This window comes from Coccinella septempunctata, chromosome 7, assembly GCF_907165205.1.
Source record: "Coccinella septempunctata chromosome 7, icCocSept1.1, whole genome shotgun sequence".
In the NCBI taxonomy this organism is placed as follows: Eukaryota; Metazoa; Arthropoda; class Insecta; order Coleoptera; family Coccinellidae; genus Coccinella; species Coccinella septempunctata.
The window spans coordinates 26,575,559-26,600,009 of NC_058195.1; the positions used below are offsets into that span (position 1 = coordinate 26,575,559).

Consider the following 24,451-nt stretch of genomic DNA (forward strand, 5'->3'; position numbering starts at 1 on the left):
ATAAGCTGTGTCCTTACCGTTCTTTCTGTAAAATTTATGGTTTGGCATAGAAGCACCTCAAATTATACTTGCAACATGCATCCTGCCTAAAAAAAAATAAATTGCTCACCACAATCTCCAAAATAAGCGCAATCTCCTGCTATCTGATGGACTGGATGTTCAGTTAGTACTGAATCGGATTGTTGCTGAATTTTTGCCGCATCATTCTCATCGCAATCCTCTTCGTTTTCGATTTCACCATAGAACTGCTAAAAAACAGTTCTCGTTACATCGAAGTCATCTGATGTAACTTGCTAACTATAACAGCTACTACTAGAATTTTCATTTCAAGACCATTTTTGTTTTTTTTATCTCAATTGATCTGCATTTTGTTCAGTCCCATACCACTGCTGAAATTGTTGATAGGTTGGAAAAGAGTGCTGCTGGATCCTGGTTCTGACAAAGTGAAACAATAAATTTCACTCCTTGAATTCAGCTGAATTCAAGGAGCTGAATTGGTCAAGGAAGTGGGCAACGCCAGTATTCAAATACAGCAATTTCTCTGCCGCTGCTCATGCCACTGCCTTGCTATTCCTGCTGTGGAAGTACTTTGTTCAAAGGGCAGTACGAACCGGTTCAATGGAGTAACGATAAAGTGCCCAAGTTTTCGGAGTTACATAATATCGAACCTCTAAGTTACACATAAAATTCACGATGCCTGGAGAAGGAAGTAAATCTGAAAAATATCTCAATTGAAGAACTCTTAAGAAGTTATGTAGGTAACAGTTCAATGTTATTTCTGGTACCTTGCTGACTTAGATTTCTATTGGTTTTGTGAATTCCTAAAGACAGATGTCAACACACCGAAAAGTATTTTCAACGACTGCACGAGAGCTTGTGGAAGTGTACAGTCGAAAGTTCGTTCATTCATACCAATGACGTTATTTCATTAGGAAGGTTTCACCACATTTTTGTCATGCATATGCCCCATCACCCAGGAACACATACAACATATTTGGTGTTAGGTAAATTTCGTTTTTTATAATTTTCAAGAGACAGTTTTGAAAATTCTCCTATCACTGCAATGATATTTCTGACACGGGATACAGAATGTGTAAGATAAATTGGAAAAGAAGACGACTTATGCGAGATTTTGTTCATCATTTAACCACGTATTGCTGACAAAACGGAAAAATTCAAGATATTCTGAAATCCAGAGGCAGAGAATGAGGTACCAAGTAGATGGCCGATTTTTAGAAAATCCTTCTACAACTTACTCTACTTCCTGTTCATCTAGTAGGTACTTCGTTCCAGGCTTCGAGTGTTTATGTCCCCAAGCTTATTTTGTCTACGCTTACCATTCCTAACCCTTTTCTACCTATTCAAAGTACTCCTAACGTTCTCGTCATCACCAAGGATCTTGCCAATTTCCTACTTTCCATGTTCAAATACTGTAACCTCAAGCGCAAAATCAGCTACTGTGCCATACAATATAAACGGACATCAAATAAATAAGTGAATCCATTATTTCATATTGCAATCTACATTACATAAGATGCAAAAGAGTGACGTCGAAACAATTGGAAAGCACAAAGCACTTACTATCTGTTGAGAAATTCATTCAGAGAATATGGTTTCAACCTCATCAAAAACTCCATTAATGTTTAGGACATATCTATTATAAGACCCAAAAACCTTCAGCTTTTAGGTAAATGGTTGCATAATTTTATGCACATATAGCGTGGATGCTTCTCTGTTAGAGTAAGACGATGTACAGGATAATGAAAATCCCTGGATCTCATAAGGTATCTATCATTGACATGAGGATCAAACTTTGTCCTGTTTTGAAATGAAAATTTCTAACACTCCAAAATGTAAACTCCGTATAATGTAAGTATATTGTTCTTCTTGAAGACGGCACGACTCCCGGTACCCCATTTGGAACATAATTCTCAGTATTCTCTTTTGAATTCGTGTTATATCTCTGTCGATATACTTTACTTGATTTATATAATTTGATACAAATCTGCTTCATTCAATTTGGGATGAACGCAATGATACACCTTGGAACTTAACTCGTTTATTTCTTAATTTCAACTAATTGACCCGACGCACATCTGTACAATACCTGCGCAACTACCGTTGCTATGGATACAATATGTAACAATTAGAAACACCTCATTCATTCTGGTACTGGTTTTACGGCAAAGCCCTTTTCACAATTACGGAAAATATTTTCCAATAAAAAGTCTATACAAAAGAAAAAAAAAACAAACAAACAAAAAGTATTTACACATGCAACCGTATAAGCACCCATCCATAAAATTGAATTTTTCAATATTTCATACTTTCCAAATTTCATTTTGGGCAATAGGTAGGATCAGATTTGAGATGTTGGAGAACTTGTAAGAGCTGGGGTTCGAAGTATTTCTTCAAAGTGAATATAGATATTGCGAAAATATCAGCCTGACATTCGTTTGTCAGCCGAAGTGCTCTTGATAAGGGACTGTGAAAGCTATAATTGTTTGGGGCAAAGCTTATGTGGAAAACCTCTCGAGTTCTAAGTAGTGCCGGACTACAATTGAAATTCAATCTGCTCATCAAATATCTGCAGTCAATGAGGTTATTCACCAGTTTGAAAATGAGCATAATGCTGAAATTATCTCGTCTTAAATCTAACGATCGCCGTCCAATTAATTCTTGATTATAATTTTCGGAAGATAACGACAATCCAGTTTTATAAAAAACCCACTTCAAAAATTTCCTTTGCACACGCTCAATGCATTGCCTATGAATGTTATAGTATGGCGACCATAACACTGCTTAATATTCTAATATACTTCTTACGTTTTAGTAGTAAACAGTTTTCATTGTATCGAGATTTTTGGAGTGTTGCATTGATCTTTTAATAAACCCTAGCATTTTGAAAGCCTTGTTGGTGATGTATTGTATGTGTGGGATAAAACTCATTTTTGAATCAAAATAAACTTCTAAGGCCCGGTACTTTCACCTTCGAATAAATTTCATGCACTGTCAATAAGTCAAATAATTTCCTATCTGAAGGATACCTTATTTCGGTGCTTTTAGATGAAATTATTTGACGAATAACAATTCTGTCAAAACACGGTTTACTACTTTTCACTGATTATCTAAAATAAGAGACCGCATTGTAGAAATTGTCATAATTCCAACTACAGAGCAAATATTTCGTGAAAATCACACAAAAAATAACCATACATCCAGAATCTTAAAAATTCAACCAATAATGACGTACCGACATTCGATCTATGACAAATAAAATCTTATTAACAAGTTTCAATGACAGATTTATTCGATGAATAACACTATCTGATCGTGAAAAGACTGCATTTTTACTTATCCTAAGAATAAGACTTATTTATCGAATAAATTTAGTTATTCGCACGTGAAAGTACCAGGCCTAAGTCTCTGATTAAATTTACGCTATTTAGGCCCGGTACTTTCACGTGCGAATAAATAAATTTATTCGCATTTATTAAGTCTTATTCGTAAGATTAGTAAAAATGCAGTCTTTTCACTTTCAGATAGTGTTATTCATCGAATAAATCTGTCATTGAAACTTAATTAGAAGAGTTTATTTGTCATAGATCGAATGTCGGTACGTCATTATTGGTTGAATAAAATTTATTCGAAAGTGAAAGTACCGGGCCTTAGAGTATGTTGATAACTGAACGTATATGGGCATTTTAGTCTTCCAAACCTCATCACCTGGCATTTGTCAATATTAAACTCCATGTGGTTCTGCAAGCACCAGATCATTATTTCACCGAGATCCCGCCGAAGGAGTTCGCAATCAACAATAGATGAAATCTGTCTGAAAATCTTTACATCGTCAGCGGATAGCAAAAACAGACTAAACCTGATCACCCGTCCAATATCGTTGATGAATACAAGAAATATAAGTGCTGAAAGAGGTGATCCCTGTAGAATTCCCGATTCCATAATAAACTCGTCGGAAAAGACGCCAAAACAAGAAACTCCCAAAATGATATCGCTAATACGATCAGCTATCCAATCTAGCAGGGAAGGTTCAATTCCTAGTGCTCCCAATTTTGCAATTAGTAACCAGTGTGCCACAGAATCATATGGTTTTTCAAAGTCAGTGTATATTGAATCAGCTTGCTTTCCTTTTTTCACAGACTCGAGTATAAAATCGGAATAAGTTAGTAAGTTTGTTGTAACCGATCTTTTCTGAATGAAACCATGTTGTTCATCTAAAATTATATTGCAGAAAAGGGGAGAGATCTTTCCTACAATCAAAGAGTCGAAGAGTTTCGCGATGTAAGTTGATTTGCAAATAGGTCTATAATTTTTACTTCGTTTTTGTTTCCCGATTAAAAAATGGGAATTATGATATTGTGTTTCCACTGTATTGGAAATATGCCGAATTTTAATGAAAGATTGAATAAAATGCTTAAGGGGTATGCTAAGACACCCCTACAATGTTTTAAAAATATGGCTGGTAAACCATCAGGGGTTTCATCGTTTTTTTCATTTGAAGATTGTAACCCCATCATCACCTCTTCAACGCTGAGAGTGCAATCAGTTACATCGATATTATGCTCGTATTGGATATTCACATCCCTGGGCTCGGTAGATTTGAAAACTCTCGAGAAATGAGATTTGGAGAAATTTGCAATTTCACGGGGCTCATTAGATATCACATCGTTTAGGGTCATCGTATCTGGTATGTCTCCATCCTGCTAGCGATCCGTAATGAATTTCCAGAAATATTTTGGATTATCATGAATAGACTGTTCTACATCAATTCATTCATTCATTCATTGCTGTATCCCGTTACCGAGAATAAATCTACAAAAAAAAGAAAAAAAAATTTCGAGCATACTTGTAATTTCTTAGGGCTAGTTACGACTACATCAATTATATAACTGCTGAAACACAATCTGTTTTCAGTTTTGCACCTCTCTCTAATTGTGACGAAATCTTTATAATCTTTTTATTTCGGGTTTGCCTGTACTTTCTATGGGCTGCTTTTTTGATTGAAATCGTGTTTTTCAAATCAGAAGAAAACCAATGAGGAAAGTTGCCTCTTGATTTCATAACGTCGTAAAATGAAGTGATACTTGGAGCTATTTCATTTTTAATTAGGGAATTCCAATCCGTTTGAGATAAACATGATATAATGCTACCAAAATCTGCCGCATTGAAATCTCTTAAATATTCATGATACCGTTCACTCGAAACAAATGGAATATCGAAGCACAATGGAGGGTGATGGGGATCGCAACTAATCAATTCATCATTGGCTTCAAATGACGTTTTCGTGAGAGACAAAAACGAGATCTAATATAGTGTTATTTATGTTTTTTATTCTGTTTATTTGCTTAATATCGAGCATGGTAATTGCATTACTACATGACACATGTAGAATCCCCCGATAAATCATACCATATATCACCTGGCAAGTTAAAGTCACCACCGCATATTAGTTTAATATCGTTTTGGTATTTGTCGACTATTAATTCAAGCTCGTTTACATAATTCTCGTATACGATTTCGACCGTATTCGGAGGAAAATATACATTCGTTGATATATATTTTTCTGAACAGAATTTTGCTAAAACGAAGATAGCTTCCACACTAGGATCGGATATAATCAAACAGGATTCAAACATTTCCTTTATTGCAATTAGAACTCCATCTCCCAGCCTTTTCCTACTAGTACCAGCATCTCTATCCTTCCTAAAGACTGAATAATTATTTAAACCTAGTTCTGAATTATTGAAATCAGCTGATAACCACGTTTCAGTGAGCATAATTACATAGTAATCGCAGGTTGAGACGGCAAATGCCAACTCATTCAATTTGGTACGTAAACCTCTTACATTTTGATAAAAACAAGATATGCTTTTCTTGTTGACATGAGATTGTGGAAAACTTACAGGATGAGTGCCTTTGACATGAGAAATCGTGATGAAAAAGCCGAATTTTTATTCCATTGGTCCAGGCCTCGAGATGCAGAAGTTCTTCTTGAGAAATGTCGTTACTTCCGAGCTTGAACGACTTTTTGGATTTTTCGATTTGAGGTCGAAGCAAAGCACGTCCTTGTCGGGCCGTCTCATCTCGGCGTATGCTGTGATATTTTCAACTGTTGTGCTCGAATGAAGTCCCCCAAGCCCTATCCTATACAATTCTTCCCCTTTGGTGCCGGCTGCAACAGATCATTTGAGCCGCCCAAGTCTTTTCTTCTGACTAGGTTTCACTAATTCTTCGCCTGATGTACCCTGATGGTTGTGAGACGCTGTGGTATTATCCTTCGTTAATTTCCCAGTTTTGAGAGCATCGACGAAAATTTGTTTCTTTAATCGTTTGTTATGATCTCTGCTGCCAGCATTGGTTCCCCTTTGGTTATCGAGAAGCAATTCCGATACTTTCCCCCGGTCGCCTACCACCATAATCATTCATTCATTGCTGTATCCCGTTACCGGGAATAAATCTACAAAAAGAAGAAGAAAAAAAAAATAAATTCGAACCGACTTGTAACTTCTTAGTGCTAGTTGCGACTGTGTGCCCTCCTGTGACTAAAGAGACCCAACCGTGACCTGCAGATCCTTCCACACTCAGGGCATGAATAGTCTCCAACCAGATCTGGCCGCCGCTGCATCCTTCTCGATTCTCCATTATAACTGTGTCCCAAAGACCTCCACTGTGAACTGTCTAACGCTAGTTGTTCCCAGTTATGATTAGCATTAACTGATTTTAGGGATTGATGTAGTGTATCCTTAAACCGCTTATACTGGCCTCCTGGTTTCCGGGCTCCCTCAGTGAGTTCGCCGTATAGAGCTATTTTGGGGAGTCTTGTGTCTTGCATCCTCAGAATGTGGCCGCTCCATCGAAGTCGGGCCCTCGTTACTTGAGTCTCAATTGTTGTACAACTCGCGCGCTGCAAGACTTCTGCATTCGTAATTTTGTGGAACCATCTGATGTGCATTATCTGTCTTAGATGACGTTGCTGCGTCTGTTCAAGCTGTTTAATATGTCGCCTGTAGGGAGTCCAGCTTTCGCTTCCGTAAAGAAGCGTTGGGAGGACCACTGCTCTGTAAACAGCTGTCTTGGTCTTCAGATTGAGGTCGTGATTTTGGAACACTCTGTCCTTCAGCTTCCAGAATGCCCGTGATGCCGAATTGATACGGTTGTGTATTTCCGTTTCAAGGTTAGCCTTGTATTTATGAAGCTTCCCAAGTATTTGAACTGCTCGACCTGTTCTAGAGTTTCATTGTCCAAGCTGATATCTGTTTGAAGGCTTTCTGGCGGACTTACCAAGATTTTGGTCTTGTCAATATTGAGTCTAAGGCCTAAAGCTTCGTATATATGTTTATAGGTGTCCATCATTATCTGTAGATCCTCTGAGCTGCTAGCGATGAGTGAACAGTCGTCTGCATATTGAAGTTCCGTGATAAACTTGGTACGGGTTTTTGCTCTGAGGCGCTTCAGGTTAAACAGGCCTCCATCAAATCTGAATCTTATCCCAACACCTCTTACGGGCATGCTCATGTCAGCAATTATCGATACAGCTATGGCGAAAATACAGTAAAGGCGCTAATACACAGCCTTGTTTTATTCCAGAGTTGGTTGAGAAATGGTCGGTTGTAGAGCCATTATGCTGTATTCTAGCGGTGTTGTTGGTATGAAGGCTTTTACACACTGCTAGGAATTTTTCGGATACTCCTAGACGTGCCATGATTTTCCAGAGCGCTCTCCGATTCACCGAGTCGAATGCCTTGCTTAAATCGATGAAGGCTGTATAAATCCTTGATTGTTGTTCACGGGCCTTTTCTTGTAGCTGTCGCAGTGTAAAAATTAGGTCCACCGTACCTCGATTTGGTCGAAAGCCGCACTGGGATTCAGGTAAAAGCTTCTCTAAGAGTGGAACCAGACGATTAGCCATAATCTTCGAGAGAATTTTACCGGCCACATTAAGCAACGATATGCCTCTGTAATTGTTGCAATTCGACGTATCGCCTTTGTTCTTATAGAGGTTGATAACTAAAGCATCTCTGAAGTCTTGTGGCGCATCTCCCTGTTCCCAGATCTTGCGGAATAGTATAAGGAGACTATTGAGAATGTCCTCATCCAAGGCTTTGAATATCTCCGCCGGAATGCCGTCTAGACCAGGTGACTTATCATTTTTCATATTTTTAATCGCGCTTATGATTTCCGACATTGAAATTTCGTCATCAAGCGATGTCATCGGACTATACGCGGGAAGCAGGTCTTAAATGGATAAATCCGAGTCGTTATTTTGATTCAAGACCTGTGAGTAATGCTCCTTCCATCTTTCGAGAATTTTTCTATCATCAGTTAGAATAGCTCCATGAGCATCTCTTATAGGAAAGCTAGCTTTTCTGCTTGGACCGTAAACAGTTTTAATAGCTTCGAAAAAACGCCTGTAGTCATGGTTATCGGCGTAAGCTTGTATTTCCCTAGCTTTTTCTTTCCACCAGCTGTCCTTGATTTTTCTTACTTCTTGACGGACCTCGCGTTTTATGTTTATGAAACCTATTTGGGCTGCAACATCGCCAGGCTTGTTAATTGCGGTTTTCATCGCTTTGTGTTTTGCGTCCAAAAGGGGTGCGATATGAGTTTCGCTGTCGGCAAACCAGTCTGGGGATTTTCGGGAGCGCTCTGTGCCAGTATTTCTTTCGCTGTATTTGTAAGGGATGACTTGAAACGGAGCCAATGAGTCTCAATGTCGTCGTTATAATCCGGTGGTGTTAGGCTATCTTTGACGGCAGCTGTGAATCTGTCCTTTGTAGAAGGGTTTTGTAGTTTGGATATTTGAAGGCGCTCTCTTAGATACTTCGGCTTGCGTTGGTATTTTGGGCGCATTGAGATTTTCATTCTCGAGATTACCAGCCTATGATCAGTCCAGCACTCCAGATCTGCTCTGGGTTTAGTGACCAACACCTCTTTCAGATCTTTCCTTCTCACGATCACATAGTCGAGGGTATGCCAATGCCCTGAGCGCGGGTGGCGCCAGGTCCCCCTTGAATTGGGTCTCGTAATATAGAAGGTGTTCGTTATACAAAGGTTGTGTTCTGCACAAAGAGCCAGCAGACGTTCTCCATTCGAATTGATGCTGTCTGTGCCGTGTTTCCCTATTATTTCCGGCCATAGTTCTGAGTCTTGACCTCTGCCCACTCTAGCGTTGAAGTCTCCAAGGAGAATAATTCGTTCCCGTTTTGGGATTTTACTTAATGTAGCAAGGAGTGTTTCGTAAAAAGTGTCCTTTAAGTTGTCAGAGGAGTTCAAAGTGGGTGCGTATACTGCAATGATGTTCACAAACGTTTTATTCGCTGCAGGAAAACGTAGGGTCATTAAACGTTCTGAGATACCAACTGGATTTTCGGTAAGTTTGGCGGCCAGGTCGTTTCTAATGGCAAAGCCTACGCCATGTTGTCTGATTTCGCCTTCCGGCAAGCCTTTCCAGACAAAAGTATACGCTTGTTCTACCAAGCTACCTTCGTCCGAAAAGCGTGTTTCGCTTAAAGCAACTATTGCAATGGATGTTCGTTGCAGTTCCTTATCGATTAGGGCAGTACGCCTCTCTGGTCGGTCGGCCTTGGGGTTGTCTAGCAAGGTTCTGACGTTCCATGCTGCAAAAGTTATGTGCTTTTCATTGGTGTTTGTTCGATGATTCACTCGCTCAGGCACCCTCCCCCGGAGATGCGAATGGTAGGGTATTTTACCTCCGGATACGAATTTTGTCCTGTTCGACTGATCCATCTTTTTGTAGGAGCTGCGTTAGAAGGTGTTCAAAAACTGCACTGGTAACGCTGTCAGTGCAACTTTGGTTGCGGCTACGACTAGATTATCTTGTGGCACAGGTATCCTGAGACAACAAGGTCTGAGACGTAACTTGAGCAACGCAGAGAGCAATTTCCTGCTCAAGCCAATGTTTAGGCTACGTAATTGTGGGAAACAGAGTTATACCGCTCATGTTCGGTCGCCAGAGCCTCGTTCGTAAGAACAGGGTGCACCGTGAGTAGGTGAGGTTGGCATTTGAGAGGAGAGGCTATAAAACGCATCCTTTCCCCTTACACCCCACCATAATCTCCCCACCGTTGACAGGTTCTCTATTGGTTCTACGAAAATCTCCAGATGACATAAGAAGACGTACCAAATCGATGTTAGATTCGTGAAAGTGCCCACTAACAAAGCTACGGAATATTTGATTCCGCCTGTGAAGTTTGTGTAGGTTCTATAATTGTTATCGGAATTTTGATTCGTTAAAATTTTCAAAGTTGGTGTTTATCCCCAGTGTCCAGATTTTTTTTAATCGTTGGTACTGCAGGAAACATCAGGTGAGCTTATTTTTTGTATCTTTTTTCTGATTTTTCTCATAGCGTAGAAAACTTTAGGCTTTATACCATAGTTTTATATTAGACTATTTCAGTGAAGATTCCTGAATATTTTATTATTTTCAATAATAATGAGGGTTCCTATATGGAAGCGACCGATGCTGAAGAATTCGGCGACGGCTAACACGAGGAGCTTGTAAAGCTCAGGGAAGAGAATGGGCAATTGAAAGCTCAAATTGTCAAACTGACCGAAACTGTGTCACAGTTGGTCGGTGAGATGTGCCTCTTGAGAGAGGAAATGACCCGAAATAATATGCCAAAATCCCCCACTTACGCCACAATTACAAAACCGGTAGCGGGTTCCAAAAATAATTCCCTTAAAGGAATTGTTTCACAACCCGAAACAAGGAAAAATGATGCAACGTTGGTTGCGAAGGCCCCAAACGCGCCCCCAACTAAACGCGCGCGAAAAGAAAGCTCCTTTTCTGATGAAGAGACCGTCAAGAAGACAACGGGAGTGCCTAAAAGGGCTAAAATCCAACCCATCACGATGATGGGTACATCAGATTGGGTAGAGATCTCAAAAGCTCTCTATACCAAGAAATTCAGCTATAAACGGGCTACTGTAGTGAAAGACGGAATCAAGATCATAGCCACAACTGTAGATGACTACAGAAAAATAACTAAACTATTCGACCAACTTGGAAAGGAGTATTTTACATACTAGATAGAAGAGGAAAAGAAAATTAACGCCTTCATTAGGCATCTTCCAATAGACGCAGATCTGAAATTGATTGAAAATGACCTGAAATTCCAGGGAATCGATGATGCTGAGGTGTCTAAAATGACATCAAACAAAACGAAAAAGCCGATACCATTATATCTGGTTAAAACCCAAAAGAAGGAGATATTCGACATCCAACGACTCTACAACCTTTGTATTACAGTCGAACCAAAAAAGAAGGCAGAAAGTCCAACCCAATGCTTCAGATGCCAAAGGTACGGACACGCACAAAATAAATGCTCCTTCCCGTGAAGATGTGTGAAGTGTTCAGGAAACCGTAGCAGCAAGGATTGTGAACTCACCAGGAAAGGTGAAGAAAGAAACGCTACATGCGTTTTATGTGGTGAAGAAGGCCATTCAGCAAGCTACAAGGGATGTAGTGAATTTGAGCTGGTGACCAGAAAGAAGAGAGCCGGCCAAAAACAGACAGAACCGAAAAAGCCGTCGAATGAAGCAACACCTGCACGAAAAGTTCATTGAACTGTAGAAACCAAACCTGCAGAACAGGAAAAGAAGAATGAAACTTCTAAACCTATGCAGAAGAAAGAAGAACAAAAGAAGACTCAATTAAAACCGACTGTAAATAGTCAACCAGAAAAAAGAAAAATATCTGAACCAGCCGATGATCTAGATATCTTCACGGAAAAAATGTTCAACAAGATAATGTTGAAATTTGAAAGAGAAATGGAGAAAAAACCGCAAGCATTATTCAGTAAACTGAATTAATGGACTTAACGGCTATTAGGAAGAAATCCCTCAAGATAATCTCGTGGAACATAAATGGGATCAACTCTCGGAAAGCCGAGATAGAAGAAATAATATCAGAGAGACAACCTGATATTATAGCCCTACAGGAAACAAGAATAAACCGGAACAGACGACAGCATTTCATGAATTATGAAACATATAGACAGAACTACAAACACCGGAGGAGGAGTAGCAATATTGGTGAGAACAGATCTGAAACACTACTTCGAAAGCAAATCCGAAGAAACAGAAGGAGAATCAGAAACATTGACGATTGTTGCCGAATTAAATCGACAAAGAGTCGAAATTACCTCGGCATATAAGCGACCACCAAACAATTTATTGGAAGAGGAGATAAACAACATGTTGGAAGGAACAAACCCAAAAATCTGCATCGAAGATTTCAACTGTAAATCTCCATTATGGAACAGCAGAACAGAGAATAGAAATGGCAAAACACTCAAGGATTTCGCCGAAAAACAAAATGCCATAGTGATTGGACCAGAGTTACCGACATATCTTGCTTTTGGTATAGGAATACCAGATGTAATAGATATCGCGATATTGAAAAATATATTTCAAGAATTCTCGATTGAAACTTTGGAAGATGGAACCTCAAATCACAATCCTGTGGAATTGACAATTGGAAAAGAACCAAGAGAAAAATTGATGGAAATAAGAGAATACACCAATTGGGAAGGAAATAACAGAAATTCCAACAATAAGCACTCCAGAGGATCTGGAATGTGCGGTTGATAAACCGCGATTATATTGAAAGCTTACGAAAAAAGCACGAGAAGAGTGAAGAGACCAGCACCAAGTCATCCGCATGGCGATACGCCTAAAGAAGTAAAAGATCTTGTACGAGAAAATCGAAGACTGAGAAGAATATATCGGATGAATAAAAATGATCTGAATAGAAGGAACCTCAACCGCCATAGCCAAGTTCTGAAAAATGCCCTGAAAGATCTAAGAACAAGCAGATAGAACAAAAGGGTTCAAGAACTGAACACAATCGATCATTCTGCATGGAGAATGCAAAAAAGCCTACGAGGAGAAAAGACTAAAATTCCACCTCTACACGGAGAAAGGGGAATGGCGTATACTAATAGTGATAAGGCAGATGCATTGGCGGACTCGATCGAACGAGAATCGAGAATAAACTACAGGATAGACGACGATAATGAAGATTTGGAAGAACTGGTTGAAGAAAATGATGAAGAAATGGATGAATTACCAGCGGCTGCTGAAATAGAGAAGCCAACATCGCCAAATGAAATCAGGGAGATAATTAGAAGTTTGAAGAAGAGGAAAGCTCCCGGAAGCGATAAAATAACGAATGTTATGTTAAAGAAATTACCTAGAAAAGGTATAGCCGCTCTAACAAATTTCGCGAATGGAATCATGACGAGAGAACACTACCCAGAAAAATGGAAAACAGCGGAAGTCATAGTATTCAATAAACCATTCAAAGAGAAGAAGTTCCAACAAAACTACAGACCCATAAGTCTATTGTCGGCGTTAGGAAAAGTAGTAGAAAGGATTATCGCCACAAGGCTAAATGAGGAAACCGAAAATCTGAAACTGATACCACCAGAACAATTCGGATTCAGAAGAGAGCATTCAACAGAGCAACAATTATTAAGGCTCACAGAGTACATTACAGAGGGATTCCAAAATAAACAAGCCACAGGTATTGTTTTAGTAGACGTCGCCAGAGCTTTCGACAGAGTATGGCATGAAGGATTAATATATAAGATGAGAAGTGCTGGATATTCGATCAAAATATGCAAGTTGATCAGGAATTATCTCAAAAATAGAAGATTTCACTTGAAAGTAGAAGGAGAATGCTCCACAATAAGAGATTTAGAGGCTGGAGTACCCCAAGGGTCAGTGCTAGGGCCACTTCTGTACAACACATACATTCACGATATTCCGAAGAATCCAAGAACCATGCTAACGTTATATGCTGACGACAGAGGCATAGCAACTCGACACCGAAACCCAGAAGTAATAGAAGGAGTTCTACAAGAAACGATTGACGAAACAAATGACTGGTTCATAAAGAGGAAAATCAAGCTCAATGGACAAAAGAGCCAAGCAATATTATTACAGAAGAGAAGACTGCGACCCACAACGAATCTAGAAGTTGACGGCGAAGAAATCGACTGGAGAAATGAAGCCAAATATTTAGGAATAACGCTTGACAAAGGATTTACTTGGAAACGTCATATCAAACAAGCAATCGACAAAACGAAAGCAGCGATGAATATACTCTATCCTCTGATAGGAAGAAGAAGCCACATGTCGAAAGAGACAAAATTGAAGATAATCAAAGCCGTTGCTAGGCCTCAACTGACTTATGGATCAGTTGCCTTGGGTTTCGCGGCAAAGAGCCATATCAAAAGAATTCAGGCCACTGAAAAAAAGCTGCTTCGATGTGCAATAGATGCACCGTGGTTTGTCAGGAATAGACAGATTTATAAGGACCTGAAATGGGAAACCATAACGGAATTCATGAACAGAAGAGCAGAGAAAGTATTTGAAACAGCGAAAAACCATCCGAATCAAGAACTTAGGAGACTAGTGAACTACGACTCAGAGGAAGACAAAAGGAGAATGCAAATTTACCGAAGGGGACCAAGAGATCAATTAAAAAGAGATTAAAATAAGAACAGAAACTTATTGAAAAATCCAATAAAGTGTTATCCAATAAAGGATGACCACATAAATACCAGCACGATAGTGTGCGAGAAGAAAACCGACTAAATGATGAACGGTTTATAGGCAAATGTCCGGAACCAATATTCAAGAAGCAGTTAAGGGTTTTTAGTGGGTCTCGAGCTCAGGAAGTTGAGAAACCCCACACTTGTTCCTCCTCAGGAGAGGGTGGTTCGTCTGATTTGCAGATTATTTTCCCCCTGCTACACCAAAAAAAAAAAAAGATGTTAGATTCCTTCAAGGATGATATTTCATCTCTAAGGAGGGCAAAAGATTTTTAAATCGTATCGGTGATCATCTTGGTTTCGTCTTCCTGCTGCCGGCATGATGGTCCCGCCCCATAATGCTCACCTACATTGGAGTTATTACGCAATTTCGACTGCACCTCGCCAATGCAACCATCACAGAAGAAATGTAAATTTTTGGATTCCGAAATTGCCTTCCAAAAGCTGTCCTTTATTTTTGCGCATTGGATGTGTTGATTCTCTCCACAAAAATTGCACACAATGTATTTGGTGTTAACGATAAAGTTATCTTCACACACTGAGCAGGCGTTTGCCATCACGATTGAAAAACGAGAGTGCATGTAGACCTTTAAGCTAAGATTCAGGCACGAATATAATCGATGACGAGAAGATAAGTTTTTGTATACTTCATCTGTGATATTTCCACAAATAACAACCGAATATTCCTCAAATAATCTAATTAACGAAGAACTTCAGTGAAAATTTTTCCACAATTTGATGATCAACCCCGTCTCTCTCCCGGTGAGAAGATCCAAACCAGAAAACCGAAAAACCACTTCAGAAAATCCAAAAACTTCCTGGAGCACAATTAAAACGTGTCTAGCAAGCGAACGATTCTAGCAAGCAAAGCTTTAGCATAATAACGAAGATATGGGAGTTTATACGTGGATATGTTGAAAAATTCTTAGCCTTCCATAGAAAAAAACAAAATTTCGATGTCAAAATATTGTATTACTCAAGATATTCTCCTCTCAATTAGATACATTCATTACAGCGAATCTACAACGTCTCTAGACCTTTCTAAAAAAATGTTTCTTCTGGCTCTGCCAACCAGACCTCCACAGCTTTTATGAACTCCTGGTTGGAAGAAAAATTTACGACCTTAATAGATAATAGTCGGAGTCAGCCAAATCTGGTGAATAAGGGGGGTGTTCTAGTAATTACAACCCTAAATCAACAGTTTTTTGCATAGCAACATGAGATTTGTGTGCAGGGACGTTGTCCTGCAAAAACAAAACATCTTTGGATAGGTTTCCGCATCTTTTCTCTTTAATTTCTTCCCGTAGAGTGGTCAGTATTGTCAAATAGTAATCTACGGTTATTGTTCAACCCTTATCCAAAAAATCATTCATGATTACTACATGGCAATCCCAAAAAACTGAAGCAAGAGCTAGTCCAGCAGATTTTTGGACACGAGTGTCGCCATTTCATCGATTGTTGCTTTGTTTCTGGATCGTAGAAATGTACCCAAGTCTCATCCATAGTAGCAATTCGGTTTAAGAAGTCTTCATCGTTTTCAAATCGAGCACGAATCGAACGCAATGCTTCTACTCTTGCACGCTTTCTGTCAACATTCAAACATTTCCATTTTGCAGCAATTTTTCTCATGTCCAAATTGACGTTAACTTTATGATGAACGCGTTCGTATGAAATATTCAGTGCCTCAGATATTCGTTTTAGCCCAATTTGACGGTCTGATAAAATCATGTCATGAACTGCATCGATATATTCGGGCACTGACACAGAAACTGGCCTTCCCAATGGGTCATCATCTTCAATGAAAAGTTTATCTCTACTGAAGCTTGGAGTCCAATTTTTCACGGTCGCATACGAAGGTAATTGATTACCAAGGGTATTAAGCATATCTTCGTAAATCTTCTTACCTCTTGATCTTTTTGAATAAAGTTACTTGATGATGGCTCGATACTGCAAATTTTCGATTTTCACAATTTCGGTGTACATCTTCTTTTCTTTTATTTATTGCGTAACTCTTTTTTACTTTTTTGACCTCAAACTTCATACTGCTACTTCCTATGGTAACGAAATATTTTTTTTATGCATGGAACTGGTCTAGGCTAACTAGATATCAATACATCCTCGTAGATTTAGCATTTTTTTATAAATCACCCTATATCTCCGAAACGAATGCCCTAAAGGTAAGCGTCCACAGCTCCACATCGTACGCAACGCACGGATCGCTTTAAAATAATCAAGCGATGTATCCGGGCAGTACGAAACGTATCACTTATATGAGTTTTTATACAAAGCATTCTGAAATACTTTCGATGCGATCCGTGCGTTGCGTACGATGTGGAACTGTGGACGCTTACCTTTATGGGACATTTTAAATCCAAATTCTCATTCAGTTTGAGGTCCTCTATCTCCATTTAGCCGTTGTCCCTTACGTCACTAATCACCCTGTATATGTTTTGAAGAATATTATTCTGAAGATATATTACGAGTGACAGACACTTCCTATGGGCCAAAACTCTTGCCAAACGCTTTGAAGCTGCACAAAAAATAACAGACACATGTCTGATATTGAGATTTGTTATCGAGCTAACTGTTATATTTCATAAATCAGACAAATAGTAGTGACCAACCATCCCCTAAACATGAAAATTATCTACCCAGGAGTGTGAGCGCCATAGTATAAAATATTTGAATAATTATTTAAAAAATACTTACTGCTTTCGATTCAATATTTTCACTTCTCTAATCGAATAAGATGAACTTCGAGAATAAGGTAATAATTAATTAATATGAAAGTGAATCAATTGGAAAACTTTTTAATTATATGGCAGCTTATAAGCGCAGATTACAATGCTGTATATTCGTGTTAGTGCTGTAATATATGGCTTAGCTCCATAATTGGGTTGTAATCTTGAGTTTTCTTTCGATTATTGGATTTTTGGCATATTTTATAGGGAAGAAGAGACGTTTAGGGAATTCGAAATCGAACTATTCCCTATATATATATATATATATGTATATATATATATATAGGTTTAGAATATTTTTTCTTGTTCTTTCTTTGAGGTTTAAAAATTGTATAGCAATTGTAAATTGGCTTTGCCGTTTATATTCAATAAATAAATAAACAAATAAATAAATAAATATATAAAATTTGAAGCACAATTAAAATTTGATGAAATACATGTTCGTTTTCCCTGAAGACCTTCAATAATCAAGTATTGTATTCTCGATGGACATTGGAAATTTTTCGAAATTTGAGTTCAACATAAATTTCAGCCAAGGTAAGAGGACCAAGAGTAGGATCAATTCAGTAGATACACTAAGAATTATGACTCAAAAATAATTGTACTACATTTCTCATTTTATGCACTTCTACCTTCAACACTTGACGATTGTTTAACAAGGAGAAGCTCAGCAGTTGAAGTGGAGGGATTCTCGTAAATTGCTAGGTGGTTCCCCTAGGGGTTTCACGACAATAAAATGCTAATTGTTTTGGTTAGCCGACAGAGTGTTGATATTATTTCTGAATTAATACATACATGCAAGTAAAATACTTCATAAATGTTTTTGTGGTGATCTTCTGCTATAGGCATCCTAAAATTTTTGGATTAACCGTAAGTTTGATTATCCGATATCACTTTGGTCCACATTATTTCGGATAATCGAGACTGTACTCTACTGCAATCGATTGCTACAAAACCTGACATCATCTACGAAAATATAAAACAATTATACTTAAGAGACATGCCTGTCCAGTAACTATTTAAGAATTCGAAATGAAATAATACCCGATTTTGTCTGAATTAACAAGGGACTATGAATGCAGTCAGTGTGTCTATTGTGTATAAGTATGTGCTGTGTATGTGCAAGAGTTGATACTCTTAGGTATGTGTATGTGTGATTTTACTTATTCATTTATTTATTCTGAAACAGGGATACAAACGGGAAAATTCCCATCACAGATTCACTTATAAACTAAACAATATTCTCAACAAGCATGATGTTCAGATAACTTAAACACTAACAACATATAATTACATAAACCATAAACTACTACAATTGGAAAATGTTTTTGATGTCCCTCCTGAAACTGGACAAGATAGTTAAAAAAATGTTACTCGGTTCCGGGCCGTATGTGAAGCCTCGGGTAGGTTGTGGCCAACTAGGGTTTTAACCTGGTCTATTCATCTCTTAAGTGATCTTCCACGTGTTCGTCTTCCTTCTACTTTCCCTTTATCATGAGTCTCTCCATTGAAGTGTCGCTCCTATCAATGTGTCCAAAATACCTTAGGATCGATTGGTTGATTTTTGTGACTATGCGTGTCCCAATTTTTAGTTCTTGGATAATGGAGATGCTCGTTCGGAGGGCCGTCCTAGGTATTCGTAACATCCGTCTGTAAACCCACATTTCCAAGGCGCTCACTGTCTGCTTATCACCCTCCTTCAGGGTCCAGGTTTCGGATCCATACATGGAAATAGGGAAGATAAGGGAATTTGCAATGCGTAGTTTAGTGTTTCGGGTGATCGCTGTGGACCTCCATATTTTGGTTAATTTTGTTGTTGCGCTCCTTGCCATCGCCATCCTGCGTCTAATCTCAGCCTCGCATCCTCTAGAGTTTGTTATCATGGATCCTAAGTAATTGAACCGGTCTACAACCTCAAATCCAGCCACAGTTTGAAAATGGTTGATTGTTATGAAGGCGGTCTACAATCATCGTCTTGGTTTTCTGTTTGTTCAATTCTAAGCCATATTCTTCGCTGATAGAGCATAATCTAGCCATTATCTCATTCAGTTCCTCATTACTGGCAGCGATGATCACGGTATCATCCGCGTATCTCAGGTTATTAATCTTCCTGCCCCCACTGATATTTCACCGTTCCATTCTTCCATTACTCGACGCATAATATATTCTGTGTAGATATTAAATAGGATTGGCGAGAGTATGCATCCCTGTCTCACTCTTGCGCTGGATTTGAAACTACTCGATAGCGTGTTATTAGCTCTGATTTTAGCGTTGTTGTTCTCATAGAGTCGCTTTATCAAATATACAAGGTGAGGTGGAGTGCCCATTTCTAGTAGGATGGTCCAGAGTTTATTCCATTTTACCCTGTCAAATGTCTTGGAGTAGTCTACGAAACATAGGTACATTTCGATGTTGTATTCTCTCGATTTCTCTATGATCTGTCGAAGATTCAATTCGCCCTCTAGTGCCATTTCCAGGCATGAAACCGGTTTGTTTGTCTGATATCCGCGGAAGAAGGAATGTTTTAAGGCGCTCATTGATGATAGTTAGGAGTATTTTACTAGCGTGAGGAATCAGGGAGATAGTTCTGTAATTACCGCAATACAGGGGTGATCCTTTTTTAAAGATAGGTACCAGGATGGAATTTCACCACTCATCGGGCCATTTGCCGGTATTCCAGATCAATTTGCATATCATATGTATAAGGTCTACCCCTGTCTCTCTAATTGCTCTGAGCACATCTGCGGTGATACCGTCAATTCCTGGAGCCTTGTTGTTCTTAAGACTTGTTATAGCTCTTTGGACTTCTGTTCTTAGTATGGCAGGTTCCCTGTTAAGATCCCTAGGGTCCATATTATCTCGGTTAGTGCTGGCGTTTGCGCTACACAGTTTTGAGCAGTACCTCTTCCAGACCTCGACAATCCCTATGGGATCCGTTATAGTGTTTCCAAATTCATCTTGAATAATTTGCGTTCGAGGCTGGTATCTGATATATCTCGATAGGTATCGACCCTGTTGAATAGCTCTCTAGATTCATGATAGTTTGCATGTTGTTCTATCTCCTCGCATATGTGGTTTATTTGTTTGTTCTTGTCTTGCGTGTTTTATTTCTTGGTTTAGTTGACGTAGTTGTTGCTCTTTTGTGTCCAGATCCATGTTGCAGCCCCTCAACTTCCTTCTTTGGTCGATGAGTTGAATTGTGGTTTCGGTCATCCATTGCTTATGGGGGTTTGATTTGTTCGTGACAGGCCGTTCAGCAGCATCCCTTATCCAGCCTTTCACGGCCGTCCAAGCTTCCTCCGGATCCTTTATGGCATCAATTCTGAGACAGAGTTCAGGCGTGCCTGGAAGGTAGCGGGTTCGGGTGGTGTGATCCTTTTGGATATCATCGCGCTTTTCCCCTTCTGCAGCTTTATCGCATAGTGTGCTTTGAGTAGTTTATGGTCGGTGTTGAAGTCGGCGCCTGGTTTTGCTTTAACATTAGTTATAGATGTTCTCCATGTTTGTCTTATTAGTATATAATCTATTTGATTCTTGTATCGTTTATCCGGAGAAGTCCACTTCGAAAGCATACGTGGATGGTGCCTGAAGGTGGTGTTCATTATAGTGAGGTTATTTTCTAATGCAAACTGAATTTGTCTTTCGCCGCGGGGATTCCTTGATCCTAAGCCGTAATTGCCCACTGCTTGTCGTATATGATCATCCCATTTCGTTGAGCCAACCTTGGCGTTGAAATCTCCCATGATAATCAGGGGTTCTTTGTTGGGAATCTTTGAACTTAGTATTTCGATTGTATTATATACATGTTCGATCTCTTCATCTGTTGCATCTGAAGTTTGGATAATGTGTATCTTTGTAGGCTTTGCAGATATTGTGATCATTATTAAACGGTCGCTGACGGGCAGGTAGCTCTATACACATTTTGCCACTCTTTTCGATACCAGTATGGCCACTCCATTTGAGCCTGTTTTTTCTTGTCCAGATATATAGACTACGTTACTAGGGGTTTCGAAGTGTCCTTGACCTTTCCAGTGTGTATCTGTTATGCCACATATATCGATGTTTTCTCTTATTAGTTCTCGTTCGAGGATATGTAACTTGCCAACCTGCAGTAGACTCACATTCCATGTGCCTAGGGTGGTTTGCAGTCGGAGTTTCAGGGCGTTTCTTCCAGGCGCAGACTTCGCAAGTGTCGCCTACGTCCACTTGCCCGGTCGCCATTTCTCATCAGTCAGCCCGGAACCGACCTGACGCCGAGTGCCGCTCGGTTCGCATGGAATCATATTCCTCCTATCCTGGGGTTTCATATCTTGATGTGCTCTTGAGAAATTAATCAGGTGGTTTCTCCTTGCCAGCCTGATCCTATGCCGTTGACCATTTTTGGTTCTTCCGCCTGAGGGCGAAAGGGTGCCTGGAAAGGGATGGTGTAGGATGTATGATAAGAAGTAGGGATTTTGAGGTATGGACAAGGTCCCCTCTCGATGCTGGAGTGAAAGGAAGAACCATTTCAATATCAGACATGTGAAAATAAGTAAAGTTCATTCATTTTTTTGTGCAGCTTCAAAGCATCTGGCAAGGGTTTTGGCACATGAAAAGTGTCTGTTACTTATAATATTACTTCAGAATAATATTCTTTAAAACATATATGAACATCAGCTTTGTGAAAATAAGTTGAGTTACACTTACTTTTAGTTACCTTTTCCACCTTGTACCAGCCCAGGTGTCACTAAGCAAGCTCCACAAGTTCGCAGGTATTCAAAGAACACGAGACTCTACTGAGATACTAAAGTTTCATCTGTGTGAAAATAAGTTATGTCTGCTCGCTCTGGGATCTTACTCTGAAAGTAATCTAGTTCACGGTCATATAGCACGTGACGAGGCTCTAAAAAAGGACCAGGTAAAAAGCGTACCACTCGACAAGGAATTTCGATATAATTGTTCCCACTAAGTACCTATAGGTCGAGACTATGAGCCTTATACTAGATAACTCAACAAAGCTGGTCAAATAGATTAAATCCCTACACTTATCATTAAAAGAAAATCACCTAATTGGAGGGTAGTACTCTTTCAGATGACTGATATGAAAGATCCCTCTCTCTTTCTGACCCCGAGCATGTCGTAAAAGATAGGAACATGTTTTCCAATCACATAAGGACCCTCGAAAAGTGAAAAAAAATTTTTTCGTTTAACCCTTCAAAAGAGATGACGTCGGGTTCGCGCGAAGCAATACCAAATCTCCTATTTCGAATCCCTTATGAGGATTAGTAGTCATTTTATGTCGTATGATTCTACGTGCCGCCTTATTCTCGGAACTATTTTTTGCTAGTATTAATTTTTCATCCACAGTGATATCCCCATCAGATTGAGTTAGTCTATATTTATCAGGCAAAAGTTTTGAAGATTCGGTACGGAATTGTATTTCATGTGGGCTGAATCCGGTACTTTAGTGAACCAAAGAATTGAAAATTTGCATAAAGAATTTTACTTCAAAAGCCCACTTCGATTGTTTTTCATGACAGTAGGTTCGAACCAACCGACCGACTTCTCGCATAACTCTTTCTGATGGATTAGCTTGAAAATGAAGAATGAAAGAAGAAATATGTTTGAGGCCCAAATGTTCTAGCGTTTCTTTTCATTTCCTAGAAGTGAATTGTGAGCCATGATCAGTTAGAATTGTTTCGACATGACCCATATTTGGGCAATGATCATGTATTTATAATGCGATTGAGTATAGCCACACAACTGGCCCTTTTTAAAGTGTATAAAGTAACCTATTTTGAAAACACATCTAGCACAACGCAAATATATTCGTTTCCACCACGATTTCTTTGAAGCGGTCAGTATATATCTCAAGCCACTAGAATGTTCTTGGTAGATGGAATAATCGCATTCAATTCCGCTTTCGGCATTTTAGAACATTTGGCTTTCTGACAAATATCACAACGTTTTATGACTCTTGATATCACGCGCCATATTATTTCACCAGACTTCACTTTTCAACACCCTGCTCCAGGTCTTGTAACTTCCGAATAAGCCGATGGTTTCGTGGAAAACCTGCACAAATTTTTGTATCATTGACTGAGGAACACATAATCTATAAAAACCGTCATTTTTATTACGTAGGTATGTACAAAATATCCCCACGTATAATAAACCTTTTCTGTATTTCAATATCATGTTCAATCCTATCTCCCAGTTTCGGATCGGATTTTTGCAGTTCAGGTAAATCTATCAACAAACTTATAAACTTCTGCGGTAACTTAAGAAGGGTCACAACCCGGAACATTTTATCAATAAGTGTTGGAGGATGTATTGCTGAGTATCTGGACAATGCATCAACAACGATATTCTTTTTACCCGGTATATTTTTGATATCGAAATCATATTCTTGAATGGCCAATGCATATCTAGCTATACGCCATGATAATAATCTACACGTTTTAAGGTACGTTATCGAGCTATTGTCCTTATATACGGTAAAATGCTTCTCTAACAAATAAATTCGGAATTTATTCAACGGCCATATCACACTTAGGGCTTCCCTCTCGTTAAAGCTACATCTTCGCTCCCTATCCAACAATTGGCGACTGGCCTATGCAACTGTTTGATGCTTGCCATCGACAATTTGAAATAATTCTGCCCCAATACCTACATCAGAATTATGAGTTGCGAGAGCAAATGGAAGATCTTCCCTCGGATGATAGAGTAAGATATGATCATAATAGTCTCTTTCACCTTCTCGAAGTACTCATCTTCTAAATCAGTCCATTTCCATTTTGTTTTTTACACATTTGTCCTGGGAATATGACCGCCTGACACTATAGAGAGCATGTCATTGACAATGTTGTGCCAAATTTTCACGCTGCTATTGGTGAAACTTTTCAATTTCTAGACGATAACGCAAGACCGCACCGTGCAGTCATAGTTGAGAATGCGCGCGAGGAGCTTGGAATTCCACATTTACCAATACCTCCGCACTCACCAGATTTGGATTGCATAGAACATGCATGGGATATGCTCCAAAGAAGATTAGATAATCATCAACCTACACCCCAGAATCCTTAAATGATCTGAGAGAGCTTTGTAACAAAGCAAATTTTCAATTAGTTTTGT

At 39.1% G+C, this 24,451-nt stretch overlaps 1 protein-coding gene across 4 annotated transcripts in view; it reads left to right on the forward strand.

Annotated features, from left to right (window-relative positions):
• The window catches only part of LOC123317996 (glutamate receptor ionotropic, kainate 2), a 227,011-nt gene that overhangs the window by 159,553 nt on the left and 43,007 nt on the right, over window positions 1-24,451 (forward strand). The window lies entirely within an intron of this gene.